General features: G+C 39.4%; 1 protein-coding gene across 9 annotated transcripts in view; it reads right to left on the bottom strand.

Moving 5' to 3' along the window:
- SEC22C (SEC22 homolog C, vesicle trafficking protein) overlaps positions 1–15901 on the bottom strand; it is a 40512-nt gene that overhangs the window by 23564 nt on the left and 1047 nt on the right. Inside the window, exons 1-2 of one of the 9 annotated variants that reach the window (XM_077129683.1) lie at positions 13953–14060; positions 3636–3898 (exon numbers count right to left, since the gene is read on the bottom strand). The exons of 2 other annotated variants lie outside the window; for them this stretch is intronic. The gene's annotated coding sequence lies outside the window, so the exon portion shown is untranslated. Of the gene's footprint in view, positions 1–3635; positions 3899–13549; positions 13710–13910; positions 14143–15901 lie in introns of those variants that run through there. 6 more of the 9 variants (XM_077129681.1, XM_077129682.1, XM_077129685.1 and 3 more) reach the window with 6 other exon arrangements.

Here is a 15901-nt window from a genome sequence, read left to right as displayed (position 1 = left end):
ACCAATAAAAAGGTAACTGTGATAGTAAACATAAGAACCAGTTGTACTATTATGAACATCCACACAGCAAATTTTGCCCACTTTCGTGAAAATTTCCTTCAGATAAATTCCGTTGGGGATTGAATCATATCTCCGACAAAGGCATGTTCTGGTCTCAAGCCCTGGTCCCGTGGTTGTGAACCATTTGTAAATAGGACCTTTGAAGATGGTAATAGTTAGGGTGTGCCCAAATGGAAAAAGAGTGGCCTTAGCCCAATATCGCTGAAGTCCTTATAAGCAAAGGAAATTGGACACACAAAGAGAAGCCCACAGGGAGCAACCAGAAGTTAGAATTCAACAGAACCTGGAAAAGAAAGACGATGCCACCATGAGCGCTGAAATGTGACAGAAAAACCAAGGACTAAGGATCACTGGATGCCAACCCAGGAATGTCACAATCTTTGGGGAAAAAGCATCACCATGGTAAAATTCTGATTTTGAACTTCTCCTATCCTCAAACCTATGAGTCAATAAATTACTGCTGTTTAAGACAAAACAAGAACAACAATTATAAAACAGTTATACCACTCTCTCTAAAGAGCCCCAAAGTTTTCTTTAGACTCTACTTCATCTCTCCAGCTAACTGGTGATCAAAACTGCTTTTCCTTAACTATTAGCATTCAAGACTGTATTAGTTTGTTAACTGCCAAAATGCAATATACCAGAAATGGAACGGCTTTTGGAAAAGGAATTTAGAAATGATTTGGGGCAGGGTATCTTTTTTTTTTTTAAATGCTTTCTCTTTTATTTATTTTTTTACATGGGCAGGCACCAGAAATCGAACCCGGGTCCTCGGGCATGGCAGGCAAGTATTCTTAGCTGCTGAGCCACCGTGGCCTACCCCAGGGTATCTTAATTAACAATATTCTGTGTTGTTTCTTTTTTGAAGTTGAACGTATTTATGTATCACTTGTGTAATTAAAAATTAACAAAAATTAGCTCCATCAGAAAATTTAAAAAAAGAAAAGGAAATTTAGTAAGTTACAAGTTTACAGTTCTAATGCCATGAAAGTGTCCCAATTAAGGCACCGACAAGCAGTTACCTTCACTCAAGAAAGGCTAATGCCATCTGGGACACCTCTGGGAGAGCACGTAGTTGGCATCTGCTTGTCCCTTGCTCCTGAGCTCTGCTGCTTTCAGCCTCTGTTTACTTTGAGGATTCTTCAATTGGCATCCGTGGGCCCTCATTTAGCTGCTCTAGGACAAAACTCTGGGTTTCAGCTCTCAGCTTAGCATCTGCCAGGGCTGGAAGTTTCTTCTCTTCAGATTCTGGTTATTTCTATGAGTCCTTGCATAGCACCCAGGCTACTTCTGTCTTGATTTCCAAACGTCTACATCGGCTCTCTCTGTCAGTTCTCTCCAAAATGTTCCTTCTTTTAAAGGACTTCAATAAATTAATCAAGACCCAAGTGGAATGGTTGGAGTCACAGCTCCATCTAATCAAAAGGTCACATCCACAACTGGGTGCATCACATTGCCATGGAAATAATATAATCAGAAGTTTCCATCCTACAATATCAAATTTGTTTAAAAGAAACGGCTGATAGTTTTCACTATCAGCTAAAACTGATAGTGAAACCTTGTGTCTGATACTCCTTTCATCTACCTTGTCAACAGAAGAGTAGAACATATGGAATAAAAATAAATAATAGGGGGAACAAATGTTAAAATGAATTTAGTTTGAAATGCTAGTGATCAATGAAAGGGAGGGGTAAGGGGTATGGTGGGTATAATTTTTTTTTCTGTTTCGTTTTCTTTTTCTTGTTGTCTTTTTCTTTCTTTTTCTGAATTGATGCAAATGTTCTCAGAAATGATCATGATGATGAATATGCAACTATGTGATGATATTGTGAATTACTGATTATATATGTAGAAAGGAATGATCAAAATAGATATGTTTGCGTTTATTTGGTGTTTTTTGTATTTAAAAAAATAAATAAAAAAATTAAAAGAAAAAAAGAAATGGCTGTACCCACAAGATAGGATCAGGATTAAAACATGGTTTTTCTGGGGTACATAATAGATTCAAACCAGCACAAAAATAAATAAGAACTCTTACTGCTTTTTAGTTCTATGAAGTTGTTAGTACTGTAAACCTTTAAAAATAGTTATGATGCTCAAATCAAAGTGACCGTGTGGTCTTAACTGTCACTTGTGCCTGTGTGTGTGGAATGTACAAGATAGCAGCTGCTTGATCAGATTTTACTCCTGCTGTGGGAGAATCTAGGAATGGTGACAATATCCTTAACATTTTTTTTTTCCTTTCACAAAATGTGAAAATGCATTTTGTTTTTCCAAAAGATGTAGAAAAAAATTAATACAAAAGGAGGGGTTCATCTTCATTCCACATGCATGGTAAAGGCCTTTGCATATGTAGGAATTTGATGTTCGCAAACTGAGGTTGTGAGCTATTATGAGACAGCCTATATGCTCAAATAAGAGATCTGCCAACTTCAAAAAAGAATGAACTGGGAACTTAGGCTTCTAGAAAGCTGAAACAGAAGTACTTTCTCTACCTCCTTTTCTCACTAAGTACAACCCAACACCCTGGATATCACAGGTAAATTAAACAAAAGGAAACCCTGTAAAAGGTGAAAAAAAGAAAGGCAGAGTGGTGGGAGATTTTAGGACCTGAGGAATGACAACAGTGGCAAGTTTACCAGGTTTTCTTTCTGCCTCATCTCCCAAATTTGCTATTGGAGATGCTGGCAACTCAGAAACACCAATGGACACAGGCAAAAACCCCGTGAAAAAAAAATACCTGCTCTCTCTAGCCAGAAAACCAGTAAAGAGGCAGCCTTGCAAGACAGAAAACTTTTAGATAAAAATCACTCTATTCCAGCCACAGAATGTGGTGGTTTTTCTACAAACACCACAGAAAAAACTGTCGCCTGACCCCCACCCCCACCAGCCAAGGTGGAGAGAAGAGCCTAGATGTCCAACCGTGCCCAGAAGGAACAAAATGACCAAACTCCCCCATCCTCACCCCACTGGGGTAGTGTCAATGGAAGCCAAGTAGGAAGCTACAGGGCAGTAGCAAGGCTGTCCCAACCCTCACCCTGTCAATTAATTAAGATCACCATGGGAAGACTAGACTAGCACCCTCACCAGAAGCAATGAGGCACCACTTCCCTTCAAGGTTGAGGTGGCACCAGCAGAGGTCTAATGGTGAGTCAGCACTTTTGTCACTTACCCAAGCCAGGGTGGTATCAGCAGAGGCCTAGTGGGGAGCCAGAATTTCTACCTCCACTCAACAATGAGCACACCCTCCCCCGCCAACCTCTCAGGTTATCAACAGAAGCAAGAGAGAAACCTGGGCTTTTACCCCCATCTGGCAGTGAGGAGGTGGTAATCCCTGCCTGAGCAGTCAATAAAGATCAGCTACAATAGCAGATTTAATTAAGATCCAGTCTCCTAACACCCAAAAGTTTGAGTTTCGATTGAAAATCATTTATCATACCAAGAGTTAGGAAAATCTTAACTTGAATGAGTTAAGACAATAAATAGCAGCTGTTTTGGTTTGCTAAAGCTGCCAGAATGCAATATGCCACAAATGTGTTGGCTTTTACAATGGAAATTAATTAACTTAAAATTACAGTTCTTAGGCTGTGAAAATGTCCAACTCAGGGCATCAACAGAATACTTCGATTCTGAAGACAGGCTGCTAGCATCCAAGACCCTTCTGTCATATGGAAAGGCAGATGGCTGGCATCTGCTGGTCCCCTGCTCCTAGATTTCACTGCTTTCAGCTTCTGGTTCCAGTGGCTTCTCTCTCAGCTTCTGGGTCCTCTCTCAGCTTTTCTGGGGCTTTTCTCTATGAGCTTCTGTTAATTTCATCTTCTGTATGTGTTTTAGCCTCCTGAAAAGGATTCAAGTAAAGAGATTAAGACCTAACTTGAATGGGGTAGGGCGCATCTCAATTGAAATACACGAATCAAAAGGTCCCACCAACAACAGGTCTGTACCCAAAGGAATGGATTACAAGAATGTGGCCTTTTCTGGAGTACATAACAGCTTCAAACTACCACAGCCACCAAAACCAGATGACAGAGAGATTAGATTTATTTGACAAGGAATTTAAAGCAACCATCATAAAAATGCTTCAACGAACAATTATAAATGCACTTGAAACAAACGAAAAAGAAACAGTCTCAGTAAGGAAAAAAAAGACATAAAGAAGGACAGAACGGAAATTTTAGAACTGAAAAAATACAGGAACTGTTCTAGTTTGCTAGCTGCCAGAATGCCATATACCAGAAATGGAATGGCTTTTTAAAAATGGAATTTAATAAGTTGCTAGTTTACAGTTCTAAGGCCAAGAAAATGTCCCAATTAAAACAAGTCTATAGAAATGTCCAATCAAAGGCATCCAGGAAAAGATACCTTGGTTCAAGAAGGCCAATGAAGTTCAGGGTTTCTCTCTCAAGTTAGAAGGTACATAGTGAACACAGTCAGGGTTTTTCTCTTGGCTGGAAGGGCACATGGCAAACACAGCATCATCTGCTAGCTTTCTCTCCTGGCTTCCTTTCATGAAGCTCCCCAGGAAGCGTTTTCCTTCTTCATTTCCAAAGGTCGCTGGCTGGTGGACTCTCTGCTTCTTGTAGCTATGTCATTCTGCTCTCTCAGAATCTTCTGGCTTTCTCTCTTGTCATTCTTGTATAGGATTCCAATAAACTAATCAAGACCCACCCAAATTGGTGGAGACATGCCTCCAACTAATCCAGCTTAACAACCACTCTTGATTAAATCATGTCTCCAGGGGGTGATCTAATTATAGTTTCAAGCACCTAGTACTGAATAGGGATTAGAAGAAATGGCTGCCTTTACAAAATGGGATTAGGATTAAAACATGGCTTTTCTAGGGTACATACATCCTTTCAAATCAGCACAGGAACTGAAATAAAAAGCATAATGGTTGAGTTCAAGAGCAGACTAGATGGGACAGGGGGATGGAATACAGAAATTAACCAATTTGGACAACAGAAAGAAAGTAGCTTGAAAAACACTGAACACATCCTCAGGGACCTGTGAGAGCACAACAAAAGAATTGGGTCTTTGAAGCCCCAGAAGAAAAGAGAAAGAGGGCAGGGTTAAAAATGTATTCAGGGCGGGCCACGGTGGCTCAGCAGGCAAGAATGCTTGCCTGCCATGCCAGAGGACCCGGGTTCGATTCCTGGTGCCTGCCCACATAAAAAAAAAAAAATGTATTCAAAGAAATCATGGCTAAAATCTTCCCAAATCTGACACAAAAACATAAATCTACAGATTCAAGAAGCTGAGCATAATTCAAAAAGGATAAACCCACAAAAATTTACACACAGACATATAATCAAATGTGAAAGGTAAACATAAAGAAAAAATCTTGAAAGCAGCTAAAGTAAAATTACATATTACATACAGGAAACAATTATTTGAATGACAGTGAGTTTCTCATAGAAACCATGGAGGCCAGATGGAAGTGGCACAAGATTTTTCAGGAGCCGATTGTAAAAAAAAGCACAGTCAACCCAGAATTCTATAGTTGACAAAAATATCCTTGTAGAATGAAGGGAAAATGAAAATATGCTCTAATGAAGGAAAGCTAAGATAATATGTTGCCTTCACACCTACCCTAAATGAATGGCTGGAAGTTTTATAAATGGAAAAGAAATTATAAAATAAGAAATCCTGGAATATCAAGAAGAAAAAAAGAATAACAGAAATGCAAAAATACAGGCAAATAAAATAGACTATCCCTCTCATGAGTTTTCTAAATTATATTTTATGATTGAAGCAATAATTATAACACTGTCTGGTGTGGTTTTCAATATATGTAAAGAAACTAAGGCAATGATAAATGGGGTAGGGAAAAGAGACATAAAAGGAAGTAAGTGTTCTATACTTAAGATGGTAAAATTTTGATATGAGGAGACTGACGAGTCACACAAAGAGAGAGCAATATCTAGAGCAATCACTAAAATAGCTATACAAAGTACCCTAAAAAAAAAAAAAGGAACACTAAAAAAGAAGTACACTAAAAAAAACTACAGATAAATTCTAGTGGCATTCTAAAAAAATATTCAAATAACCCAAAGGAAAGCAGAAAAAAAGAAAACAGAAATAAATACAAAAACATGAAACAGAAAAATAAAAGGGCATACTGAAGTCCTAACCTATCAGTGATTACATTAAATGCAAATGGAGAATTAAACAAAATACAGTTCAGAGGCTGTGAAAATGGCCAAACCAAGGATGATAACTTCTGAAGAAAGGCTGCTAGTGATCCAGGACTCCTCTGTCACATGGGAAGGTACATGGAAGGGTCTGTTAGTCCTTCTCTCCATCACTTTCAGCTTTTAGCTGCTCCATCTATGGCTCTCTTTCTGAGCTTCTGTGCATTTGTCTCTCTCAGTTTTGTCTCTGCCTTTTCTCCTCTTATAAAGGACTCCAGTAAGAGGATAAAGAACCACCCTGAATGAGGTGGGTTAAGATCCTACTCACCAGAAGTTCCTATTTACAATGGGTCCGCACTCACGGGATTGGATTAGCTTTAAGAACATGCTTTTGGTGGGAGCGGGTACACACAGCTTCAAACCATCACACCTCTATTCCTGTTTTGCTTAGCATTTTTATCATGAATGGCAGTCGAATTTTGTTCAATGCCTTTTCTGTTTCATTCAATGACCATGTGATTTTTCTTCTTTAGCCTTTAACGTGGTAGATTACATTGACTGACTTCTAACAATGGCGATTTACTAGGTTACAAGTCAGGCCATTTCTGGCATATTGCATTTTGTCAGCTTTAGCAAATCAAAAACAAGAGGAGAATTCCCTTCTCTTAATAAAGAGCATTTTTTTAAAACTTTTTTATTAATTAAAAAAAATTAACAAACAAAACATTTAGAAATCATTCCATTTTACATATATAATCAGTTATTCTTAATATCATCACATAGTTGCATATTCATCATTTCTTAGTACATTTGCATCGATTTAGAAAAAGAAATAAAAGGACAACAGAAAAAGAAATAAAATGATAATAGAGGAAAAAAAGACTAGACGTACCATACCCCTTACCCCTCGCTTTCATTTACCACTATTTCAAACTGAATTTATTTTAACATTTGTTCCCCCTATTATTTATTTTTATTCCATATGTTCTACTCTTCTTTTGATATAGTAGCTAAAAGGAGCATCAGACATAAGGTTTTCACATTCAGAGTCTCATTGTGAAAGCTATATCATTGTTCAATCATCATCAAGAAACATGACTACTGGAACACAGCTCTACATTTTCAGGCATTTCCCTCCAGCCTCTCCACTACATCCTGAACAACAAGGTGATATCTACTTAATGCATAAGAATAACCTCCAGGATAACCTCTCGACTCTGTTTGGAATCTCTCAGCCATTGACACTTTGTCTCATTTTACTCTTTTCCCTTTTGGTCGAGAAGGTTCTCTCAATCCCTTGATGTTAATTTTCAGCTCATTCTAGGGTTTTTCTCAGTCCTTTGATGCTGAGTCTCAGCTCATTCCAGGATCTTTGTCCCATGTTGCCAGGAAGGTCCACACCCCTGGGAGCCATGTCCCACGCACAGAGGGGGAGGGTGGTGAGACTGCTCATCATGTTGGCTAGAGAGAAAGGCCACATCTGAGCAACAAAAGAGGCTCTCTTGGGGGTGACTCTTAGGCCTAAATTTTAAGTAGACTTGACATATCCTTTGTGGGGTTAAGTTTCACGTGAACAAACCCCAAGACTGGGGGCTCAGCCTATAGCTTTGGTTGTCCACACTGCTTGTGAGAATATCAAGAATTCAACTTGGGGAAGTTGAATTTCTCCACACTCTCACCATTCTCCGAAGGGGGCTTGCAAATACTTTTCTAGTCACTGATTAAATCATTCTGGGATTCATCGGGGGATCACTCTGGACAAACCAACAAAATCTCATGTGCTACCTGAGATTCCAAGTACTTATGACATTCTATCAAACTATCTACATGAGTTATATTAGGAAATGCTCTAGTCAAAAATAAAGAGCATTTTTTAAAAGTCTAGGGTTAACATCATAATTAATGGTGATAGACTGAAAGCTGTCTCTAAAATGAGGACCTAGGCGAAAATGTGTGTTCTCATCACTGCTAATTAACACAATACTGTAAGTTCTAGATAAGGCAATAAGGCAAAAAGAAAAGAAAAGAAAAAAGGAAAAAAAGGCAGACAGAAAAGGAAGAAATAAAATGGTCCCTATTTTCAGGTGACATGACTGTCCACAAATAAAATCTCAAGGAGCCTTCAAAAAAACCTCCTAGAACTAATAAATGCATTCAACAAAGTCACAGGATACAAGAGCAACATACAAAAAACAAATGTATTTTTCTCTGACTAGGAATGAACATATAGAAACTGAAATGAAAAAAAACACCATTTACAATCTGTCAAAATGGAAAAAAAAGAAAATGGTAGCACAACATTGTGACTGTAATTACCTCACTGAATTATATATTTGAATGTGATTAAGAGAGAAAATTTTAGGTTGACTATATGTTACTGGAATACATTTTTCTTTAAAAAAAAAAACCATAGGACCAAACAACCTTAATGTAAACCATGGACTATAGTTAATAGTACAATGATAAAAATGTTCTTCCATCAATTGTAACAAATGTACCACACTAATGTAGGGTGTTAATAAAGATGGCATACAGGAACTCTGTATTTTATGCATGATTTTTTAGTAAACCTACAACTTCTCTAATAAAAATAAAAGAAATTGTCTCAAAAAAGCTGTCATCTAAAAAAAGGAAGTACTTACGTGTAAATCTAATAAAACATGTACAGGATTGGTATGCTGAAAACTACAAAACGTTGATGAAAGAAATCAGAAAAAAATAACTACACTCCACACAGTAAAGATGTGGAAAATTCTCCCCAAATAGAGACAATTGAATCCAATTCTTAGAAAAATATCAGCAAGATTTTTTGAGGACATAGGTATGATGATTCTAAGATTTCTATGGAAAGACAAGGAATTAAAATAGCTAAAAAAAAAATTTGAAAAAATTAAGTAGGAATCACTATCCAATTTCAAGACTTACTACATAACTTACAGAAATTAAGATTGTGTGATATTGGAACAGAGATAGACATACAGATCAACCGAATAGAGAACCCAGAAATAGACCAACACAAGAACTGTCAACTGAATTTTTAATTTTTTTTTTTTAAATGGGCAGGCACTGGGTCTCCAGCATGGCAGGTGAGAACTCTGCCACTGAGCCACCACTGGCCCCCATCAACTGAATTTTGACAGTGGTGCAAAAGCAAGTCAATGGAGGAAGCATAGTTTTTAGTCTATTCAACAAATGTTGCTGGACAACTAGATATCCATAAACAAACAAACAAAAAAGAACCTTGACTTAAATCTCATAACTTGCACAAAAATTAACTCAAAATGGATTATAGATTTAAATGTAAAAAGTAAAGCTATATTAAAGCTCAGTTGGTAAAGAGTTTCTGTTTGGGGTGATAAAGTTTTGATAATGGATGGTGGTAATGGTAGCACAGCACAACACTATGAATGTATTAAACACCAGTGAATTGTATACTTGAAAATGTCTAAAATGATTAATTTCAGATTGTATATATTTTACCAGAATAGGACTGTACAACACAAAGAATGAACCCTAATGTAAACTATGGAGTTTGGTTAATAATACAATTATAGTAATATCAATTCATCGGTGTAACAAAGGTATCACACTAATGAAAAATGTTAATATTAGGGAAAATTGTTTGAGGGTGGGGTGAGTATATGGGAACTCTACTTTTTGCATGATTTTTCTGCAAATCTATAACTAATAAAATTTTTTTTAAGTAATAAAAAACTTCTAGAAGAAAACATAAAGAAAGTGTTCAAGACCTATGGTTTGGTGAAGAGTTATTACACATGATACCAAAAGCATGATCCATAAAAGAAACAAATAATAAACTGGATGTCATCAAAATAAAAAACTTTCCCTCTACAAAAGCCCATGTGAAGAGGATGAAATGCAAAATACAGACTGGGAGAAAATACGTGCAAATCACCTATCAGATAAAGGATTCACATCTAGAATTTATAAAGACCTCAAGCTCAACAGTTAAAAAAATACAGTTACAAAATGGGCAAAATACATAAACAGACATTTCAATAAAGAAGTTACACAGATAGCAAATAAGCACATGAAAATATGCTCAACATTACTAGCTATTAAAGAAATTCAAATTAAGACCACAGTGATAGTACTACACAGCTATCAGTATAGTTTAAATTAAAAATAGTGACAATATCAAATACTAGCAAGTATGTGGTAAAACTAGATACCTCATGGGTTACTGAAAGGAATGGAAAATGGAACAGCCATTATGGAAAATACCTGGCAGTTTCCTAAAAAACTAAATATGAAATTACCATACGATCTATCAATCATACTACTGGGCATTTAACCCAAAGAAATGGAAACTTACCTCCACACACAAAATCTGTATACAATTTTTCATAATAGCATTATTTGTAATAGCTAAAAACTGGAAAAACTGAAAACACCCCAAAATGGTGAATGATTAAACAAATGTTGGCACATCTATACCACGGAACATTCAGTAATAAAAAGGAATGAACCACTGACACCTGGATGGATCTTAAGGGCACCAGAATGAAAGAAAGTCAATCTCAAAAGGTCACACACCATATGAATATCATTTATACAACATTCTTGAAATGACAAAAGTATAGAGATGGAGAACAGATTAGTGGCTGCCAGGGGGATAAATGGTGAGGATGGAGTTAACTATGAGTAAACAGAGATGGAGTTTACTATGAAGGCGTAGCCTGAGAAAGGTATCACTGTGATGGTGGAATAGCTCTAAATCTTGATTGCGGTGGTGGTCACACATATCTATACCTGGGATGCAGTGACAGAGAACAATACATATACATACTATATACCAAAGCCAACTTTCTGCTTTTAATATTGTACTATAGTTATATAAATTATGTAAGATATAAAATGGGGAGAACTGAGTGAAGGGCCATTTCAGGATCTCTCTGCACTGTCTTCGCCACTTCCCCTGAATCTATAATTATTACAAAATAAAAAGGTGGGGAAAAAAGAATTAACTTAAAGTCCCTATGTACGGCTTACCTAAACTATGCTTAGACTTGCTCTTTATGTTTAAATGCCTTTTTTTTTAAAAAAAGATCTCCACTAGTAGAATAATAATAATCTTATCTGGTAATTAACAATAATTCTACTGATTTATGCATAAATGTTGAAGGGCATTTTCTATAGTGAGCAGCCCTGCATGACATGTCCACGGTGAGAGGGACTATAACCTCAGGGTTTATTAAAATAACTATTGGCATATAACTAGGGCTCAGTTTAAAAAAGGAAAGCAGTGGTATGAATCTAAAAAATCATGTCACATTTACAGAAATAATATTATCAATTCTGCAAGGACAAAGTCCACCTCAATGTGCTCACACAGAGGTACTGGTCTGTCCTCCAGGTCTTAGTAGCTCCTTCCACAGACCAGTGGACTTTGTAACCTAGCACCATGCACTGAGCATATTAGAAAGTTATCCATAAAAACTGCTAAATGAATGAATGAAAGAGCCTCCAAGCCTTATTTTTCACCCACTGAAACAGGTAATGAAGGTTTCCAGATCTCTTGCCATAATTCTGGCCTATATTTTGAACATTTTTCCATAACAAATCTCTATGTGAAGAGAAAAAGAGAAAATTTGTACAGATGGAATTTTTAAAGTAGAGGTGAAGTAGTAATGAAATACATAGCACTTATGTTAATAGGTTTTAAAATATGTATTTTAATCTGCCTTCCAGTTCCTAAATTCTCTTCCTAGCTTCTGTTTTTAAACTGCTCATGCCATAGATTATCCCTGTTCTACCGGCAAACTTTGTGCCCATGCTGGAGGCTGTCCAAATTCCCACACACCTTTCATACCCTATCTGACCCCCCGACACACATACACACACAGAAAAATGGTATTAAATGACCAGGCCTCACAAAACAGGAATTTAAAGAAGTAAAATGAATTTCATTTGGCATACAAATTTCAAACAAAGTGTTCATCAGAAAGCCTATTCCCCATTCCTCAAATACTAACAACAGAAGACAAAATTGAAGTGTGTCACCCTTACAGAATTCACCTTCAGCCATAAAACTTGAGAACTCGTTGCCTAATTTGTAGATCAATAGGCTCCTTTGTTCAGTTTTGCTTGGGGCTGAGATGGGAGAAAGGTGGAGGCAAACTCCGGCATTTGTCAGAAGCTGAGAAGAGTAGAGGACTCAACTTCATGGGAACTAGTATTATATGCTAGGGTGCTGTACTAGGAATTTTTACGTTCATAACGTTATTTAATGTTCATAACCACCTATGAGATGACAGCTGGGAGAAATGCAGCTATGAGCTCTGCTTCTCTAAATCCAACTTCTGTGATTTTAGCTACTCTACTTCATTTCTCTAAGATAATTCCTTTTCCTATAGCACTAATACTCAAAACTAATCAGAGACCTGCTAGTAAAGGGACAAGGCTTAGGGTTATACTCATTTGCCCCTACACACGGTATTACCTTGAATACCGTTTTCCTCTCTGACCCTGTGGGTCACCTTCTGGATGCAGTAACCTCTGAGGTTTCTTCCAAGAATAAAAACCAGGGGCCACAAGATGTCCTCTTTTTGTTGTAAATGCAAACGTAAATCAAAACTATACCAACACTGTCTAAAATGTATTTTCCGGAGCAAACGTTATCAAGCCATTTTAATTCTATATAGTAATGTCCGCCCATTTCCAACAGTTTCCATTTTCATTTTTCTAAGATTACCTTCATCGGGTCAATTTCTTTCTGTGTAAAATAAGATTTACCCTATCCATTGTTTCTGAGCATATTTTTTTTCCTACCCAATTACTTCCCACCAACAAAAATACTCTTTGTGGCCTGACTTCTACAAACCCATTTTTTCCAGGAACGCTTTATCCTTTTGGCTCTGGCGGTCTGCGAAAACCCTAATGAACACAAAAAGTACATCAGCTCCTACAGCTGATGTTCAGAGAAGCTGGCCCAGCACGTCCAGTATTGGGTAAACCCAATCATAATATCTGCAAGCTAATGGCTCTCTACTATTAAAATTAAACAAACTTCTGACATCAGCTCCGTGGATATTTAGAGAAACGATCACCCTTTCTCTCTCCTTGGACACACCCCGTCTCCTCCCACTGGGGGAAGTACTGGGTGTGCATGTGTCATTCGAGGGTCCCTGCAGGCGCACGCCTCGAGTCGTCCCGAGGTCCCGGGAGCAGCCAGCTGGAGGACAAGGGGCTGAGGACTCCAGGAAGCCCCCCAAGAACCCGCGGAGCTGGCCGGGCCTGAGGGCGGGATGGGCTCGAAGCCACCGCCACCTCCAGGCCCGCCCCGCCTGCTCCTGGCTAACGGGTTGCGGCGCCCGCCTCCACGCACCAGCCCTCACCTTACCCGGACTGAGGCCTCCGGGAATCAGCACCCGCAGCCGAGCCACCAAGCAAACCGCAGCCTCCTCGGCAACTTCAACCCACCCGGCGAACCCGGCCCAGGTCCCGGGAGGCCCGGGCGCAGGTAGTAAGAGATACGCATGCGCGCGCGTTGCGCGCGCCCCCCCACCCCCCCCATTCGCTGCTGCTAAGCGACACCCGCAACCCCAACCGACCAATCTTGGCGCTCCTCTACCACTGTGTTCTGGCGGGTTAGCAAATGGAGCGGCTCTTAAAGGGCTACCATTGAAATTTATAGTGGGCGTGTCTGGGGCGCGCACTGCCCAACTTTCTTCCCACCTCCTACCTCCCCCGTCTCACCCGTGTAAACTCTAGGTTCAGACAGGCAAGCCCCATGCTCACCGTCCGAAAGTGCGAGAAGGCTTCGCGGTCTAAGCTGGATTCCTATGGGTGCAGAGGACAGGGTTGACGTCCGGGAGTGAGGAGGTTCCCCGACACGGCGTGACACGCCCCGAGCGTGAGTTCCGCGGTCTGCGCGGCTGGGCGGGAGGCTCGAGACAGACTTTCTAAAGTGCACGGCCTCCTGCCAACCTGGACCGGGAGCCAAAGTCCGACCCCGGAGGAAGACGCCCCATCGTGGGGGCGGCGGCAACCACCGAGACAGGAGATTGGGAGGGACAGTTCGTCTGTTAATATTCATTCAACAAATGTTGAGCACTTACTGTGTGCCTGGCACGGTGCCTGGCACTGAGGCCACCTCAGGGAACTCCTGACATTAAACGTCCTGCGTAAGGCAGGACCCATCAAGCAATCACATAAATACGTGTATAAATTCAGATACCTGCTTTTCAGAGAGGAATAGGATTTTTCAGGGCATTTGCAGGAGCTTCTGGCCTAGTTATAGAAAGCTTCCCTGAGATGGTGACACTAGCTGAGTGGCAGCTAACCTGGCAAGGGGGAGAGGAAGAGTGTTTCAGACAGAGGGAACAGCATAAATAAAACCCTGTGTGCATTCAATACCGCAATCAATTTGAGAACATTCTCATTGCTCTGAGAAAAGGAAATATTCAACTTTTATTTAAAATAATAGTCCTATTAGTGTTTTAATTTTGAAACAATTTAGGTATATTGTAGGATAAAGCAATTAAGTATTTGAAACTACTTTCAAATATTAAATGAATATTTAATAAAGCAATAATAATAATTTTTAAACCCTGTGTGGAAGGAACAAGGACTTCTTTGAGAAATTATAAGAAAGCCAAAGTTTACAGAGCAAAAGAGTAGGTAGGGTGAGAACTACTGGACAAGAAGGAGCAGACCATGTAGGAGCTTGAAGACATGGTGAGAAGTTTAGGGCAATGGAAAACTGATCAGATTGGCCTTTTGTAAAAATCTCTTTGGCTGCTGACATGAACGTTGAATTGGAGAGGTTTCAGGGAGGCTGTGGTAGGACCAGCCTAAAAGCCAATGCAGTAGACTGAGCAAAAGAGAATGGAGAATGGACTGGGATGATGGTAAAGAGGAAGCAAACAGAACAGGCTGGAGAGAGATGCAGGAGCACAATCAGCAGGACCTGGTGATGAACTGAATGTGAAAGGGTGAGGAAGGAACTATCAAGGATGAGCACTAGGTTCCATAGAAAACAAATTCAGTTATGAACATTGTATAGTTTGAAGTGATATCAAGCAGAGATGTTGAAGTTGGTGGTTGGATGTTTGGACCTGGAACTCAGAGCCAAGGGCTGGGACTGGATATATAACTTTAAGAGATATCATTTATGGAAGCTGATTGGAACCATGCAGTGGTATGTAAGACCAGCCAAGGAGAGTGTGGTGGCAGAGAAAAAAAGAGGATGCAAAGGAAACGGGGTGGAGGTGGGGGGTGGAGGGAGACTAGAGATATAGGAGGAAAAGCAGGAGAGTGTGGAGTCATAGGATTTAAAAATAAAACTGTGACTGAGGAGAGATAGGACAAAATGACAAATGCTGTTGAAAGGTCAAGCAAGATAAAGGTTAGATCATTGATGCATGAGAGCAGTTTTAGTGATATGATGAGAGTAGAAGTCAGATCCCTTTTCAAACTGTGACATCCCTCTCCTGGAGGGCTTTCCCTATATGCTGGACCAGATTGGTCTCATGCACTTGCCCCATATTAACACCACTTCATGTTATTGTCATTCTCCATTTGTCTGAACAGGAATAGGCCCAAGGTGGAACTGGGTAGCACTGAGCATCCTGCTCCTGATGGTTCCTCCTCTGCCCACTCTGTTCTCTGGAACCCTTAAGACTTTTCCTAGGGAGAGAGCCTAATTTGGGATTAACAACACAGGTTTGGGAGCCTTAAGCCCTGAG

Source organism: Tamandua tetradactyla, chromosome 15 (genome assembly GCF_023851605.1).
Source record: "Tamandua tetradactyla isolate mTamTet1 chromosome 15, mTamTet1.pri, whole genome shotgun sequence".
Lineage (NCBI taxonomy): Eukaryota > Metazoa > Chordata > Mammalia > Pilosa > Myrmecophagidae > Tamandua > Tamandua tetradactyla.
Note: the sequence above shows the minus strand (reverse complement) of the source record. Positions and strands in the feature narration are given on the sequence as shown.